At 44.5% G+C, this 17,905-nt stretch overlaps 1 long non-coding RNA gene across 1 annotated transcript in view; it reads right to left on the bottom strand.

Annotated features, from left to right (window-relative positions):
- The window catches only part of LOC126473860 (uncharacterized), a 753,914-nt gene that overhangs the window by 247,481 nt on the left and 488,528 nt on the right, over nt 1-17,905 (bottom strand). The window contains exon 3 of the long non-coding RNA XR_007586532.1: nt 17,208-17,274. This is a non-coding gene — a long non-coding RNA (uncharacterized LOC126473860). The remainder of the gene's footprint in view (nt 1-17,207; nt 17,275-17,905) is intronic.

The raw sequence follows: 17,905 nt of genomic DNA on the forward strand, positions 1-17,905 counted from the left end.
AACATGGACGATAAATAATTTGGAAAGGAGGGGATAGAAGCTTTCGAAATGTGGTGCTACAGAAGAATGCTGAAGATTAGATGGGTAGATCACATAACTAATGAGGAAGTATTGAATAGGACTGGGGAGAAGAGGAGTTTGTGGCACAACTTGACTAGAAGAAGGGATCGGTTGGTAGGACATGTTCTGAGGCGTCAAGGGATCAACAATTTATTACTGGAGGGCAGCGTGGGGGGTAAAAACCGTAGAGGGAGACCAAGAGATGAATACAATAAGCAGATTCAGAAGGATGTAGGCTGCAGTAGGTACTGGGATATGAAGAAGCTTGCACAGGATAGAGTAGCATGGAGAGCTGCATCAAACCAGTCTCAGGACTGAAACCACAACAACAACAACATAGATCTGAAATTAAAGCTTAGTGTAACTTGTCTCCTAGAATTGATTAGTAGCAATTATTTCATCGAAGCATTGTATGTTGTATGTTAACCAGGGACCTAGAAACGACGGAGAGGCTCCGTCCCCGCCGCAGCCGCAGTGGTCCACAACCCGACGACGACTACCGCAGTCCACTTCACCCTTCCGCCGCCTCACACTGAACCCAGGGTTATCGTGCGGTTCGCCCTCCCCCTCAGGGAACGTCTCACACCAGACGAGTGTAACCCCTATGTTTGCGTGGTAGAGTAATGGTGGTGTACGCGTACGTGGAGAACTTGTTTGTGCAGCAATCGCCGACACAGTGTATCTCAGAAGGAATAAGGCAGATGGAAAACCGCCTAAAAACCATCCACAGACTGGCCGGCTCACCTGATCTCGACACAAGTTCGCCGGGCGGATTCGTGCCGGGGAACTTCCCGCTCCGGATAGCTCATCGATGCATCAGTTTCACAGTAAATAGATTTCTCGCGATCTTTTCACAGCCTGAACAGACTGATCTAGCTGTAGCGTTTAAATAAACAATTTATCATGGATGTAAAATTACATAATGGTGTATATTTTTCGAACAATGGATTTGGCACTACGAGCTTATGAAAGATGTCCCCTGAAAACATATTAATTCGTACTAATTTAATGGTGCTCCACGTTTTCAATACATGATGTGAAATTAAGATAAAATGCAATAAGTGGTACCAGAGAACGAAACTTACTGTGTTTGTTTACGAACACTAGCGTAAATGTATTTGGAGTGACTGGTATCAAAAGATGTGAAATCTCAAGCAATATAGTGCTAAGATTAGAAATATATCCCAGTTTACTATCGATATTTCAGAGTAAAAAAGTAAAGCTGATACCGACCGATACTTCTATCGATTGATGTTGTAGTGTTCTCGTAAAAATAGTCTGATGGTTCCGAATCACATGTCCAATTGTTATACCTCACGGTTTTCTCCTCTTTATTTATTTATTATAGCATAATACGCTCTACAGCCAGAAAGCTGTTTTGCTTATAGACACTGGCATGGGTGCCAATGTACTTACAACTCACAGTCGTCTTTTATGCGTCCTCACTGTTTTTCGGATTTTGAGTGGTTGTCGAAGATGAAGCAAAAGCTATTACAATAATCTTGAGACGTGTTGTTGGAGGATGTCCTGCCGGAAAGTTGAAGGAATGTACAGAAAAAAGTTTCGATATAGGCACAATGCCAACTACAAGATATTCATTTTACCCAAGAAACGACTGGCCAGCTCAAATTTAAAATGTGTATCTCTTGAATTATGTTTGTTCGTTGGTTTGTTGAAGCATTGTGTCATGACATGTTAAAAAATAAAAGTATAAAGTAAGATTCATTCAAGACGATGGATATTTTATTCTATCGAGGTGGAGATCACATTCTGCAGCTTTCACAGAGGAAGCGAGTGGTGCTGGTAAGCAGGAGGGGTGAGCCGGCTCTCGCTTTCACTTCGGTGACAGTGCCACAGTGAGGGAGAGGTTTGCTGGCATCGGTCGAGGTCACTCCAGGCGCGCGAGAGGGTAGAAACCAATGACCCGAGCGACCTCTGTTCGAGGACGAAGTTACGACGAAAAAGTGAAGACTTGGTAAATCGAATGTGTAAAAGACAATAGAGGAGAAATATAGAGCAATGTTCGTTTGTTGTGAAGTTACCGCAGGTGCCTAAATTTAATAACGAAAATCGTAAAGATTAAGTAAGTAAATCCCCTCTGTACGAATAAACATTGGTTTCGAAAACAGCGATCGTGTGAAACTCAGCTCGCTCTGTTCGTCCACGAGACCCAGAAAGCAATATGTAAAGGTGCCCAAGGACGTGCCGTGCTCGTTGGCTTCCGGAAGGGGCTCTGTGCAGTTCTGCACTGACGCCTAATTACCAAAATACGAGCGCACAGAATATCAGATCAGCTGTGTGACTGGACTGAACAGTTTCTGTAAAATAGAACGGAACATGTCATTCTCAATGAAGAGAAATCTTAAGACATATAAATAACATTGGGTATACCCAAGGAAGGTTGCAGGACCATTAATTTTCACAATATATATAAATGAGCTAGTAGATACGTCGGAAGTCCATGTCACTTTTCGTGAGATGCGAACAATCATCAGATCATCAATCATCAACGCTACTCACTACGCTACAGTGACAACAGTTTCTTCAGCCCCCTATTATAAGATTTTACCACTTGCTAAAAGCTTTAATCGTAGCTATGGTACTAACTGAAATTTAATTATAACAAATTGTACCAAGAACAATGTGCTTTTCGTGGATCCTCAGTGTGTCGCTACCTTCAAATGGCATACTCTCATAATACGCAAGTTACAATAATTCTTTTGCCACGAATATGATGTCTCTCATTATTTTATTGCAACGAATCATTCTTAACAAAAGGTTTTCGAATGATTCTCAATTTGCTGGGGCTCAGAAACGACATATATACAGGGTGTTTCAAAAATGACCGGTATATTTGAAACGGCAATAAAAATTAAACGAGCAGCGATAGAAATACACCGTTTGTTGCAATATGCTTGGGACAACAGTACATTTTCAGGCGGACAAACTTTCGAAATTACAGTAGTTACAATTTTCAACAACAGATGGCGCTGCATGTGATGTGAAAGATATAGAAGACAACGCAGTCTGTGGGTGCGCCATTCTGTACGTCGTCTTTCTGCTGTAAGCGTGTGCTGTTCACAACGTGCAAGTGTGCTGTAGACAACATGGTTTATTCCTTAGAACAGAGGATTTTTCTGGTGTTGGAATCCACCGCCTAGAACACAGTGTTGTAGCAACAAGACGAAGTTTTCAACGGAGGTTTAATGTAACCAAAGGACCGAAAAGCGATACAATAAAGGATCTGTTTGAAAAATTCCAACGGACTGGGAACGTGACGGATGAACGTGCTGGAAAGGTAGGGCGACCGCGCACGGCAACCACAGAGGGCATCGCGCAGCTAGTGCAGCAGGTGATCCAACAGCGGCCTTGGGTTTCCGTTCGCCGTGTTGCAGCTGCGGTCCAAATGACGCCAACGTCCACGTATCGTCTCATGCGCCAGAGTTTACACCTCTATCCATACAAAATTCAAACGCGGCAACCCCTCAGCGCCGCTACCATTGCTGCACGAGAGACATTCGCTAACGATATAGTGCACAGGATTGATGACGGTTATTTGCATGTGGGCAGCATTTGGTTTACTGACGAAGCTTATTTTTACCTGGACGGCTTCGTCAATAAACAGAACTGGCGCATATGGGGAACCGAAAAGCCCCATGTTGCAGTCCCATCGTCCCTGCATCCTCAAAAAGTACTGGTCTGGGCCGCCATTTCTTCCAAAGGAATCATTGGCCCATTTTTCAGATCCGAAACGATTACTACATCACGCTATCTGGACATTCTTCGTGAATTTGTGGCGGTACAAACTGCCTTAGACGACACTGCGAACACCTCGTGGTTTATGCAAGATGGTGCCCGGCCACATCGCACGGCAGACGTCTTTAATTTCCTGAATGAATATTTCGATGATCGTGTGATTGCTTTGGGCTATCCGAAACATACAGGAGGCGGCGTGGATTGGCCTCCCTATTCGCCAGACATGAACCCCTGTGACTTCTTTCTGTGGGGACACTTGAAAGACCAGGTGTACCGCCAGAATCCAGAAACAATTGAACAGCTGAAGCAGTACATCTCATCTGCATGTGAAGCCATTCCGCCAGACACGCTGTCAAAGGTTTCGGGTAATTTCATTCAGAGACTACGCCATATTATTGCTACGCATGGTGGATGTGTGGAAAATATCGTACTATAGAGTTTCCCAGACCGCAGCGCCATCTGTTGTTGAAAATTGTAACTACTGTAATTTCGAAAGTTTGTCCGCCTGAAAATGTACTGTTGTCCCAAGCATATTGCAACAAACGGTGTATTTCTATCGCTGCTCGTTTAGTTTTTATTGCCGTTTCAAATATACCGGTCATTTTTGAAACACCCTGTACGTGTAGGCCTGAACTGAATGCCCAAATGGCGCCTCACATTTCTGTGCTGAAGGGAGAACGTGTGCGTGTGATGTAGGTGGCGTTGTGCATCTGATTGGTCAACGCTCAGACGCACGCTCAGGATATCTGACATGCCAGATATTGCTCTGCACGTTCGGAAAGACTCCCGAATGTGCTATTCCACGCCATGACGTCAGAAACTCGGCACGCTCAACGTTCAACGTTCGGATGCACGGTCCGTGTGCTGACGGCTTAAGCATTCAGTTCAAGCCTACAGGTATATAAGTCGTTTCTGAGCACCAGCAAATTCAGAATCACTGGAGAACCCGTTGTTAACTGTGTGATTGGTTCCAATAAAATAATGAGAGACATCATATTCGTGGCAAAAGAATTATTTTAATTTGCGTACTATGAGAGTAGGCTATTTGAAGGCAGCGACACGCTGAAGATCCACCCAAAACGCATTGTTCTTGGTGCAATTTGTCATAACTAAATTTCAATAAGTAACATATCTACGATTAAGGTTTTCAGCAACGTGTAATATAATATGACTAGATACCATGCGGGTGTTGTTGGTTTAGCATAATGAGTAGCGCTACTGTCCAGTAATGAGTTGTTTATTGTGGCGGTGGTTCGTGCCTTAACACTTTCAAATTTTTTTTCCTAACAATCGCGTTTTTATTGGGTACTGCTAGTTTATTATTAGTTTAATATAAGTATATACTATAATATTTGATGTTATGTAAATATAAGTTCACCTTTTTCTGAGGGGTGACTTTGTTCGATCGGTTTAATCTACAGGACAAAAAAATGGTTCAAATGGCTCTGAGCACTGTGGGACTTAGCTTCTGAGATCATCAGTCCCCTAGAACTTAGAACTACTTAAACCTAACTAACCTAAGGACATCACAAACATCCATGCCCGAGGCAGATTTCGAACCTGCGACCGTAGCGGTCGTGCGGTTCCAGACTGTAGCGCCTAGAACCGCTCGGCCACTCCGGCCGGCAATCTACAGGTCAGCTTGCGCTATTTGTGTAAAGACATTTTGCTCCTTTTTCTTTTACGCTTCGTAATTCACATTTTGCAAAGATTCTGCTACTGGATAGGAACAGTGATCAAGACTGACCTTGGGGTTTTACTAAAACGTGGGAATGATGAAATAATGTTTATCTTATGCGGAGAAGTATTCCAAATTTGTACCGCACTGTTTGTAATGGAACTTTTATAAGCTTATGTCCTTATTGATTGGACATGGTACTTTCGCTTTCGTGGACAATGGAGGAAATGTGCGTTTTAATAGAGCTAACGTGGGAATTTAACAAATGCTTGTTGAGTAAACAGTGTGATTTACGAACTGGAAACATCCCTCCGTGATGACTGGGTGTTGTGTGCTGTCCTTAGGTTGGTTAGGTTTAAGTAGTTCTAAGTTCTAGGGGACTGATGACCATAGATGTTAAGTCTCATAGTGCTCAGAGCCAAACATCCCTCAACTGCCACTGGAGTGCGTTGCCATATATAACACGTTGGGGCCCTCGTACCGCATGCACAAGTCGCACCGTTCCTGAGCGCTCAGCAGCACGCTGAACTTGGCACGCTCAACGTTAACGTTCGACAGCACGGTCCGTGTGCCGACGTTGAGCGTTGGTCCGAGCCGAGTTTCTGACGTCACAGCGTGGAATAGCACGTTCGGGAGACTTTCCGAACGTGCGGAGCAATATCTGGCATGGCAGATATTCTGAGCGTGCGTCTGAGCGTTGACCAATGAGACGGCACAACGCCACGTACGTCACACGCACGCCGTCTCCCTTTAGTACAGAGTTGTGAGGCGCCATATTGGGATTCATTTCAAGCCTATATGTATATATGCCGTTTCTGAGCACAAGGAAATTGAGAATCACTGGAACACCCGCTGTTAACTGTGTGATTCGTTCCAATAAAACAATGAGAAACATCATATTCGTGGCCAAAGAATTATTGTAACTTGCGTATTATGAGAATAGGCTATTTGAAAGCAGCCACACACTGAGGATCCACCCAAAACGCATTCTTGGTATAATTTGTTACAATTAAATCTCAATTAGTAACATATCTACCTTAAGGTTTTCATCAAGGGTAAAATACTATAATGAGAAAGAGGGAGAGCGTTGTTGGTTTAGGGTAGCGTAATGAGTAGCGCAACTATTCTGTATTGAGATGATTGTAGGGGCAGTGTTTCGCGTCTTGTTACTTCCAAATCTTTTTCCTAACATTCGCGTTTTTATTAGGTTCTGATACTTTATTATTAGTTTAATATAAATATATATTATAATATTTGATGTTATGTAAATATAAGTTCACCTTCTTCTGAGGCGTGAATTTGTTCGATTGGCTTAATCTGCAGGACAGCTTGCGCTACTTGTATAAAGACATTTTGCTCCGTTTTCTTTTACGCTTCGTAATTCACATGTTGCAGTGATCAAGTAAGACTGTCCTTGGGGTTTCACTAAAATCTGGGCATGGTGAAATAATGTTTATCTTATGCGGAGAAGTATTCCAAATTTGTACCCCACTGTTTGTAACGGAACTTCTATAAGCCTGTGTCCTTACTGATTGGACATGGTACTTTCCTTTTCGTGGACGATGGAGGAAATGTGCGTTTTAATAAAGCTAAGGTGGGAATTTTATGCGCGCTCGTTAAGAAAAGGACGTGATTTACGATCTAGAAACATCCCTCAACTGCCTCTGGAGTGCGTTGCGATCGCGTATATCACGTTGGGGCCCACGTGCAGTATGCACAAGTACCATCGTTCCTGAGCGTTCAGCAGCTCGCTGAACTTGGCACGCTCAACGTTAACGTTAGACAGCACGGTCCGTGTGACGACGGCTTTAAGGGCGACATCCTGTAAGTTTGTTGCGCAGTATAGTACGAGAAACAGGAGGGTACACGACGAGCTACGAATCCCATATAGCCGGCCGGAGTGGCCGACCGGTTCTAGGCGCTTCAGCCTGGAACCGCGCGACGCTACGGTCGCAGGTTCGAATCCTGCCCCGGGCATGGATGTGTGTGATGTTCTTAGGTTAGTTAGGTTTAAGTAGTTCCAAGTTCTAGGGGACTGATGACCTCAGAAGTTGAGTCCCATAGTGCTCAGAGCCATTTGAACCATATACGGAAAAAAGACAAGGCGTTTTCCGGCTATACAATTTATTTGTCACCGGGGATGTTGGACAAAATCTCCACAGGTGCATGCATTGTCGGGGTCCTCGACGGTGGAGCCACCTTCGGACAAAAGTGGGTGGTAAAAAGAGGGCAGGGCAGTGCTTTCGGAGAATTAATGAGAAACTCCGAGCTTTGTGAGCCGCTACTCGTTTCGAGCAGCACGCGGCATCAAGATGCACTCGCTCTAGGAGAGACGCGGGCCAGCTAATAACGCCAGTAGTGGAGACGGCAGCCGCTTTGTCCCGACCTGCACCTTTCTCTTCTTCCTGTGTGCCGCCGGGCCGCACGCTGGCTCCTAACAGAGCTCAACTACGTGGAGCGCACTCCACCCTGGCGCTGCTTTGTGCCGACTCGACAAAGGAATGCCGGCCGCGCTCCCAGATTACCTGCGGCAACAAGTAATGCGCGTTGCAGGTCACAATGTTTAACATCGCAACGCGAAAATGCCCCCCGTAATGAGTGAACAGAAGTTTCAAAGAGTCCGTCTTCCGTCTGGAGTGAGCCACTTCCTCTGCGCGTATGACAAGGCCTGCATTTTTAATACGGAAACAGAGCGGGGCCACGGAGACCGAGACGCCCTCCGTCAAAGGCAGGATGAGGCTAATACGGGAGAGACGGGGCGTTTTCCGGCTGCTCCTTGGGTTGCGCCTTTAATCTCGGATGCCTTGTGATCTGCGACCGCCGAGGTGGAGGCGCGCCATTCACCCGTCTGTGACGTCAGGCGCGTGGGCGTGGCCGAGCGGCGCCACCAAACACTGCGAGACGTCGCTCTCGCCGTCGTCGGCGCTGCCCTCCTGGTAAGGACGAGCCGTCCCAGAATGCGGTCAAATGCCTCCGGCCAGGGGTACATCCGAGTCTCTGTCTAGCTGAGCACACCGCAGCTACCTAGTGATGTGCGCCCAAGGCACTTCTACTACCGCTATCGTGTACCTGCTTTTCGACTACATTCGCGACTGGTGCGTGCGAAGACGACCGTCGGTACATCCGCTTATGACCTCCAATGTCTCTGGTTTCTCGCCCTGCCGAGCCGACCAGTGGGGCCGAGCGGTTCTAAGCGCTGCAGTCTGGAACCGCGCGACCGCTCCGGTCGCAGGTTCGAATCCTGCCCCGGTCGTGGATGTATGTGTTGTCCTTAGGTTAGTTAGGTTTAAGTAGTTCTAAGTTCTAGGCGACTGATGACCTCAAATGTTAAGTCCCATAGTGCTCAGAGCCATTTGAACCATTTTTTTTTTTTCTCGCTGTAGTCATTTCGTGGGATATTTGTGGAAGAAAATAACATCAAAATTTTTCTCAGGCGACTGTCAACAGCATCTACAGGGTGGTCCATTGATCGTGACCGGGCCAAATATCTCACGAAATAAGCGTCAAACGAAAAACCTACAAAGAACGAAACTTGTCTAGCTTGAAGGGGGAAACCAGATGGCGCTATGGTTGTCCCACTAGATGGCGCTGCCATCGGTCAAACGGATCTCAACTGCGTAATTTTTTTTTTTTTAAAGGAACCCTAATTTTTACTACATATTCGTGTAGTACGTAAAGAAATAAGAATGTTTCATTAGTTGGACAACTTTTTTCGCTTTGTGATAGATGGCGCTGTAATAGTCACAAACATATGGCTCACAATTTTAGAAAATGGTTCAAATGGCTCTGAGCACTATGGGACTTAACATCTGTGGTCATCAGTCCCCTAGAACTTAGAACTACTTAAACTTAACTAACCTAAGGACATCACACACATCCATGCCCGAGGCAGGATTCGAACCTGCGACCGTAGCGGTCACGCGGTTCCAGACTGGAGCGCCTAGAACCGCACGGCCACACCGGCCGGCCACAATTTTAGACGAACAGTTGGTAACAGGTAGGTTTTTTAAATTAAAATACAGAACGTATGTATGTTTAAACATTTTATTTCGGTTGTTCCAATGTGAAAGATGTACCTTTGTTAACTTATCTTTTCTGAGAATGCATGCTGTTACATTGTTATTACCTGTAAATACCACATTAATGCATTAAATGCTCAAAATCATGTCCGTCAATCTCAATGCATTTGGCAACACGTGTAACAACAGCGAGTAGTTCGCCTTCCGTAATGTTCGCACATGCATTGACAATGCGCTGAGGCAAGTTGTCAGGCGTTGTCGGTGGATCACGATAGCAAATATCCTTCAACTTTCCCCACAGAAAGAAATCCGAGTACGTCAGATCCGGTGAACGTGCGGGCCATGGTAAGGTGCTTCGACGACCAATCCACCTGTCATGAAATATGCTGTTCATTACCGCTTCAACCGCACGCGAGCTATGTGCCGGACATCCATCATGTTGGAAGTACATCGCCATTCTGTCATGCAGTGAAACATCTTGTAGTAACATCGGTAGAACATTACGTAGGAAATAAGCGTACATTGCACCATTTAGCCGGCCGGTGTGGCCGTGCGGTTCTAGGCGCTTCAGTCTGGAACCGCGTGGCCGCTACGGTCGCAGGTTCGAATCCTGCCTCGGGCATGGATGTGTGTGATGTCCTTAGGTTAGTTACGTTTAAGTAGTTCTAAGTTCTAGGGGACTGGTGACCACAGATGTTAAGTCCCATAGTGCTCAGAGCCATTTAAACCAATTGCACCACTTAGATTGCCATCGATAAAATGAGGGCCAATTATCCTTCCTCCCATAATGCCGCACCATACACTAACCCGCCAAGATCGCTGATGTTCCACTTGTCGCAGCCATCGTGGATTTTCCGTTGCCCAATAGTGCATATTATGCCGGTTTACGTTACCGCTGTTGGTGAATGACGCTTCGTCGCTAAATAGAACGCCTGCAAAAAAATCTGTCATCGTCCCGTAATTTCTCTTGTTCCCTGTGGCAGAACTGTACACGACGTTCAACGTCGTCGCCATGCAATTCCTCGTGCATAGAAATATGGTACGGGTGCAATCGATGTTGATGTAGCATTCTCAACACCGACGTTTTTGAGATCCCCGATTCTCGCGCAATTTGTCTGCTACTGACGTGCGGATTAGCCGCGACATGAGCTAAAACACCTACTTGGGGATCACCATTTGTTGCAGGTCGTGGTTGACGTTTCACATGTTGCTGAACACTTCCTGTTTCCTTAAATAACGTAACTATCCGGCCAACGGTCCGGGCACTTGGATGATGTCGTCCGGGATACCGAGCAGCATACACAGCACACGCCCGTTGGGCACTTTGATCACAATAGCCATACATCAACACGATATAGACCTTTTCCGCTTTTGGTAAACGGTCCATTTTAACACGGGTAATGTATCACGAAGCAAATACCGTCCACACTGGCGGAATGTTAAGTGATACCACGTACTTACACGTTTGTGACTATTACAGCGCTATCTATCACCAAGAGAAAAAGGGGGTCCAACTAAAACATTCATATTTCTTTACGTACTACACGAATATGTAATAAAAAATGGGGGTTCCTATTTTAAAAAACGCAGTTGAAATCCGTTTGACCTATGGCAGCGCCATCTAGCGGGTCAACCATAGCACCATCTGGTTTTCCCCCCACAAGCTAGACGAGTTTCGTTCTTTGTAGTTTTTTCGTTTTGGTGCTTATTTCGTGAGATATTTGGCCCGGTCACTATCCTGTATATACATGGAGAAATGCATCATACACACTGTGCTGTGTTACACGACATTTATTCACATCCAGTTTCGGTCAGTGAACCCGTCACATGACATACATGCTATTTAACCAGAAAAGCATACGTCGTAGCTGACTTGCAAACGTCATAAAAAGACGCTTACCTCCATAATATCGGCTGAAGCAAATAGAAAACATTGAAAACAAGAGAACACGTAACAGCAGTAAGTGCTCAGCACCAGTGCTCAGGCATTGTAGAGACGACCAGCGACCTAGTGTGGCAAAAATGGGATTCACCCGAAGAGCCGACACGTTTCCATTGATCGACGGTCGAATCCCGATAGTCCCGTGCCCACTGGAATCGTAATTGACGATGTCGTTGGGTAACATGTGAACACGTAGTGGAGCTCCACTGCGGTTCTCCATGTTCAACAATATACGAAGAACGGTGTCCACCTTCAATGTGCTCTTTCGGCAGAGATGCCACAGATCAACTTCTGTCCCACTTTAAAGAGCAGACAAGCTGCCGAACTCCACGTTCTGCGTGAAGACTGATGGACTCCCTACCATTTAGCCACAAGTGCTAGTTTCGCTGTCCTCTACCTCTTTCCGTAGATGCTCACGACAATAGCACGTGAACATTCGACAAGCTTCGCCGCTTTCGAGACACTTGATCACAGGCTCTGCGTGATAATAATTTGCCCTTTGTCAAAGTCGCTTATCTCAATGGATTTTCTCCTTTGCAGCCCATACCTTCGCTAGGGTGATATCCCTTCGGTGTCTGCTCCACTTACATACTTTCGTTACCGCGTCACGTGCCACAACTGCAGCAGATGGCATCCAACGTCGCCGTGGGCAGTGGTCAAAATATTTCGGCTTATCAGTGTAAATGATCTTCCTCTGACTTTAAAGAGCAATTCAAAAACTGTAATTTTTGCTGACGATCCAAATATACTGATAATGGGTCTAAACTCAACCTTAGTAGTCACAGTTCAGATTATAGTTGCACACGCCTTTAAATGGCTCACAGCTATTTAAATCGTAATCTGACAAAGATTCATATTACGCGATTTCAAGCTACCAATAATGACCTGTTAGCAGCGTAAGTAGACCTCAATATTCATTCAGTAAATGGAACACACTGTTAAAATTTCTTGGTGTACAATTAGATAATAAGTTAGAATAGCATCAACACATAGATAAAGGAATCAAAAACCTCAGTTCCGCGTCCTTTGCATGCTTTATTGTCTCCATATAAAGACGAGATTGTTCGCTCATTTTACATGTTTTCACTCTCCGTCGTCTTATGGAATTATCCTCTGGGGCAGTGTATCCAAAATAAAGAATTTATTCAGCGGGAGAGAGCGGAAAAATATTTTGTAAAATAGATAACCATATACATCGCAGAGGCGTTTTTAAAAATCTTGGAATTCTTACACTCATTTACCAATAAATTTACTCCTTAATGGTTTGTATCGCTGACAACAAAAATCAGTTTGAACTGAAAAAGGTTCAAATGGCTCTAAGCACTATGGAACTTAACATCCGAGGTCATCAGTCCCCTAAACTTAGAACTACTTAAACCTAACTAACCTAAGGACATCACACACATCCATGCCCGAGGCAGGATTCGAACCTGCGACCGTAGCAGCAGCGCGGTTCCGTACTGAAGCGCCTAGAACCGCTCGGCCACAGATGCCGGCAGTTTCAGTTGATAAGTGATTTCCACAGTTACAATACAGGACACAAAAATAAATTGAGAATTCCAACTAATTCAAAAGAAAATTGAAAACGTACTTCGTTAGCCACTCGTTGCACAAATTAGCTGACTATCGACATTCAAGGAAAATTTGTGGTAAGGTCTTATGGGAGCAAACTGCTGAGGCCATGGGCCCCTAAACTTACACATTACTTAATCTAACTTAATCTAACTTACGCTAAGGACAACACACACACCCATGCCCGAGAGAGGACTCGAACCTCCGACGGGGGAGTTGCGCGGACCGTGACGGTGCGCCTTTGACCGCTCGGCTACCTCCGCGCGGCGCGTGACACAGTCACGCCGTTTAAATATCTGGGGTAACGTTTGAACACGTTGTGAAATGGAACAAGCATGTATGGACTGTGGTAGGGAAAGCTAATGGTCGAGTTCGGTTTATTGGGAGAATTCTAGGACAGTGTGGTCCGTCTGTAAAGGAGACCGCATTTAGGACACCTCTTCCCCTTTTTTCCATGTGGTGTAAAGTACTACTATTACGAATCAGCATTTGCTTTTCTTGGAAAGTATTACCTACGTCTGTAAACATCATTGCTGCCATGCAAATACTAAACCTGCAGGACATAAACGAAATATATTTAGTATGAGGGAGTAAGCGGCAGCATCTTTCAAAGTAACAGTGTCCTTTCTAATTTTTGTGACTACACATAGATGGCATAAGCGTGAATAGCATTAAGCAGTGTAGTGATAGTCTGTAGCTAATTCAGAATGCATATTAATTTCTATGTTTTCCTTGTGTTTTATTAATGTATACCATGACTATTTCCAAATGCCTGAAGGTTCCCCTTCTTCATGTTATCTATGGGACACGATGAATGATTGCAGATATACTGTTCCAATGCGTGTTTGTAAAAACAAGGAAGTGTGTTATTTTTGTCCATATCACAGCGGGTTACAGCGAAATTCCTATGTTAGAGAATATGCAAAGGACTCGCCCACACCGCACGCCTCCTGCGGCAGTAACGCAAATTAAGTTGGCGCGTATCTGGCCCTATGGGAGTCCCTGCAGCTAGCGCGAGCTGTTATAAAGCGCGTCCTCTCCGCGCCACGGTTTGACAATGGCGGAGCATATGCCGCGGAGAGCTGTATTAATCATAACTGCGACCGCAGCGCAGGGCAGCGCAGCCAGCCAGCCAGCCAGCCCTGGCGGGTTCATTTATTTTTTTGCGCCCGCCGGCTTGCGCCGCGTGCAATAACAATGCTAATGGCGGATCTCCGGCACAACAGACTGCCGCAAACACGGGCCGGACAAAAGCCCGCGCATTTGAAATTCAATCTGCGAATCAATTTGGCATCGCGGAGCGCCGCGGCGTCAGAAGCGGCCGGCGCTCTGTGTGTGTGTGTGTGTGTGTGTGTGTGTGTGTGTGTAGACGTTCCAGTGACCACCTCCTGCTCTGAGACATACATCTTTGTTATTCAGAGGATGGAATGAAAGCCTGTTCCGGAGAGCATCGTTCCTTTGCTCTTTCTGAGTCTTTACTGCTGGAATGTAACTTTACACACAAGCTCCTCGGCGACGTACGTAAATACCCACAAACTTAACTACAGTTACTAAAATATCTATTTTGAATTTAAATTTGGTATATACCAGAATGAAAAATGTTCCTAACATAACACAAAAACAGGCGAATATGTCCTGGGCGGAGTCAGGGATGTAAAAGAAAGAACCTAGCTCTTCGCCGGCCAGGGTGGCCGAGCGGTTCTAGGCGCTTCAGTCTGGAACCACGCGACCGCTACGGTCGCAGGTTCGAATCCTGCCCCGGGCATGGATGTGTGTGATGTCCTTAGGTTAGTTAGGTTTAAGTGGTTCTACGTTCTAGGGGACTGATGACCTCAGAAGTTAAGTCCCGTAGTGCTCAGAGCCATTTGAACCATTTTGAACCTAGCTAACAATTTGACATATTCGCGCTTTTTTTACTTGTTAGTATAAGTACGTAAGTACCCATGTTATGTAATGCATCGTGTCAAGTAAAGTAACGTGATATATGATACGATGTTGTATAACATGATACATGCCATGGTGCTACAGAACATGACGTTTGTCATTCCCTGTAATATGACGGAATGTGTCATTCAAGTTTAGGATGCATGCATCCCCATTCTGGGATACTTCCTATTACAAATGCACCGCCCCTCTCGGATACTTCCTACTGTAGATGCATCCCACACTGTAGAAGCACATGAATTTTTGTCTGTTTGTTCTTATACTTTTCAATATACATCTAACGGGGGTAGGTTTCTGGGAGAAGTGGTCCCCCCAGAAATAAAAAAAAAATCTTCTAGCTTCCTCCTCCCCCCCCCCCCAACTTTAGGAACAAATCCACCCTCAGAAATTCTGTCCCCCCATAAAAACTTTTTTAGTTATTACATACCCGGCCGAAGTGGCCGTGCGGTTCTAGGCGCTGCAGTCTGGAACCGCGTGACCGCTACGGTCGCAGGTTCGAATCCTGCCTCGGGCATGGATGTGTGTGATGTCCTTAGGTTAGTTAGGTTTAACTAGTTCTAAGTTCTAGGGGACTAATGACCACAGAAGTTGAGTCCCATAGTGCTCAGAGCCATTTGAGTTATTACATATATGCTCTTCCGCCATATATTATATATTGTTCACTATGGCCAGCAAATCTTCTGGATTTTGAGCACATGACCAGGGACTTTAGCCTAGAAACTGCAAGATGCAGGTGTGCCAACACCTCGGAGCTAAGAGAGTTCACTGCGCTGGGGAAATAGGATTAATTCGTATAAATCGCGATCATATCAAGATGTCTTGATTTAAATGCCGTTGAAGATGCCAGATAAGTCGAAAAGCTAGTCCGCTTCTTTTACGTCCCTAACTCTGCCCAGGACATGTCGCCTTTTTTGTGCTGTAGTAAGACCATTTTTCATTCTGTTTTCCAACTTTTACTCTACCATATTTTTGACATTAGATCGCCATAACTTAGCAATTGATGTACATTTTTGTTGTCTCGGGCGACTACTGATCCGGTATAGGTATTTACATTGTTTATCGGACCATGTTGCTTATATCGTGGCAACGGATAAAGCTTTCACAAAACAGCTGGATGTCCATTAATTACACGCACTTGTCTACCTCGTTAGGCAAATTTGAACCGGGTCGCACAAGCCTAAAACATAAAAGTGGCGCGCGTAAAGAAATTCACAAAATGTGTTTTCGCACGTAAAATCCCAATGAAACTAGATTTCTAGAAGCGAGTTTTCAATTCCATCGTAAGAATGCATGTTTTATTCAAAAATGGTTCAAATGGCTCTGAGCACTATGGGACTTAACATCTGTGGTCATCAGTCCCCTAGAGCTTAGAACTACTTAAACCTTGGCACATCACACACATCCATGCCCGAGGCAGGATTCGAACCTGCGACCGTAGCAGTCGCGCGGTTCCGGACTGAGCGCCTAGAACCGCGAGACCACCGCGGCCGGCCCCATGTTTTATTCACTTTAAATCGTTTCGGCGCATTCAGTTCACGTAAGAACGAATTTTACGTGCTGCATTTAGCTCGACTTTAAATTATCTTATTTCGGTAAAGACAACGATTATTGGATGGAAAAAATCAATTTTGACTTCACATATTTATTTGTCTTCGTCCACAATTTCAAGCAAGTCGTTCAAGTTTAGAGTATAGAAGTGGCACGCAACGAAAATCTCCCAGATAAAAACATGTTTTTTGCAAGTAAAATCCAAACGAAGCAAGATTTTTTTTTTTCAAGCTGTAAAAACTTACCTTAGACCTAGGTCCGTGAACAAAATTTGAACCATCAGTCTCGCTCCAGTCCGGATTCATTTAAGGGTGAGTGTTTGTGCACATAGAATCCAAACGTAGCACATGCCATTCTCTGAGCATTAAATTCAGCTCAATTAAAATCTTTTTCCAAAGGAATTAATCGATTCGCACTATCTGCCTGGGAACGAGCTCCGGTTCGTCGTACAAACCTTACTTATTATACTGTAATATAGCTACTTATGAACGCATGTTTTTAGCTCAAATAGGAACCGCCAAGGCCCCCCAAAGCGTAATTCTACGCGTAGCCTTTTCATACATATTTGTTAAAAATATCTGCGCTTTAATGTCGACCGACTCTACGCTCAAGAGACTTTAAAGTCTTTTCATTTCGATGTAGGTACCGAATTATAAAAAAAGTTACACTGAGGCTTAGTATTACTTACCTTCCTTTTTGCCTGAACAGCCGTTTCTCCAGATGACGCGAGCACTTCCTGTAGATTCTGTCCACTCCTGAAAAAAAAAAAAAAACATTTTTCTTGGCAATTAAATAATTACAAGGAAAATAGTTAATTTATGCATTTCATTGCATTGTAAACTGCAGTAATTATAATGTAACAAACTATGTGCTTTCAGCACCTCACACATCAATACAGCGTTTCTTCAATAGATCATATGCAAGGAAACACACCAGATCTAGAACATTAATCAATAAAAAAAGGGGAAAATTTATTCAAATAAAAATTTTACTGTAACTGTGTCAACTTACAGATATTTCCAGAGAAAATCTCGATTTCACTATTTCACTTACAATCTCTATTACACCGGTGATGTTTAAAAAGACATTGCTGCATGTCTTATAGTTCTGTAAGCAGTTCATCACATCTGGTGACGGTACGTGCACTAATTACGACGCTCATATATCACACAGACTCGTAAACGGAAGATTTGTCTTTGATGGCCGTATCTGGTGCCTTAATACTGAGGTATTCAGTTACAACGACGTCTAAAATTTATGCGTATCGCTGAAGGATAAGAATAACTCTAGACTTTAATTAATAAAGTTGAACACTTGCAGCCGTCCTTTAGATGTGGTTTATTATGCAGATACCAGTTTCGGTGATTCAATATACCATCTTCAGAC

This window comes from Schistocerca serialis, chromosome 4 (assembly GCF_023864345.2).
Source record: "Schistocerca serialis cubense isolate TAMUIC-IGC-003099 chromosome 4, iqSchSeri2.2, whole genome shotgun sequence".
NCBI classification, from domain to species: domain Eukaryota; kingdom Metazoa; phylum Arthropoda; class Insecta; order Orthoptera; family Acrididae; genus Schistocerca; species Schistocerca serialis.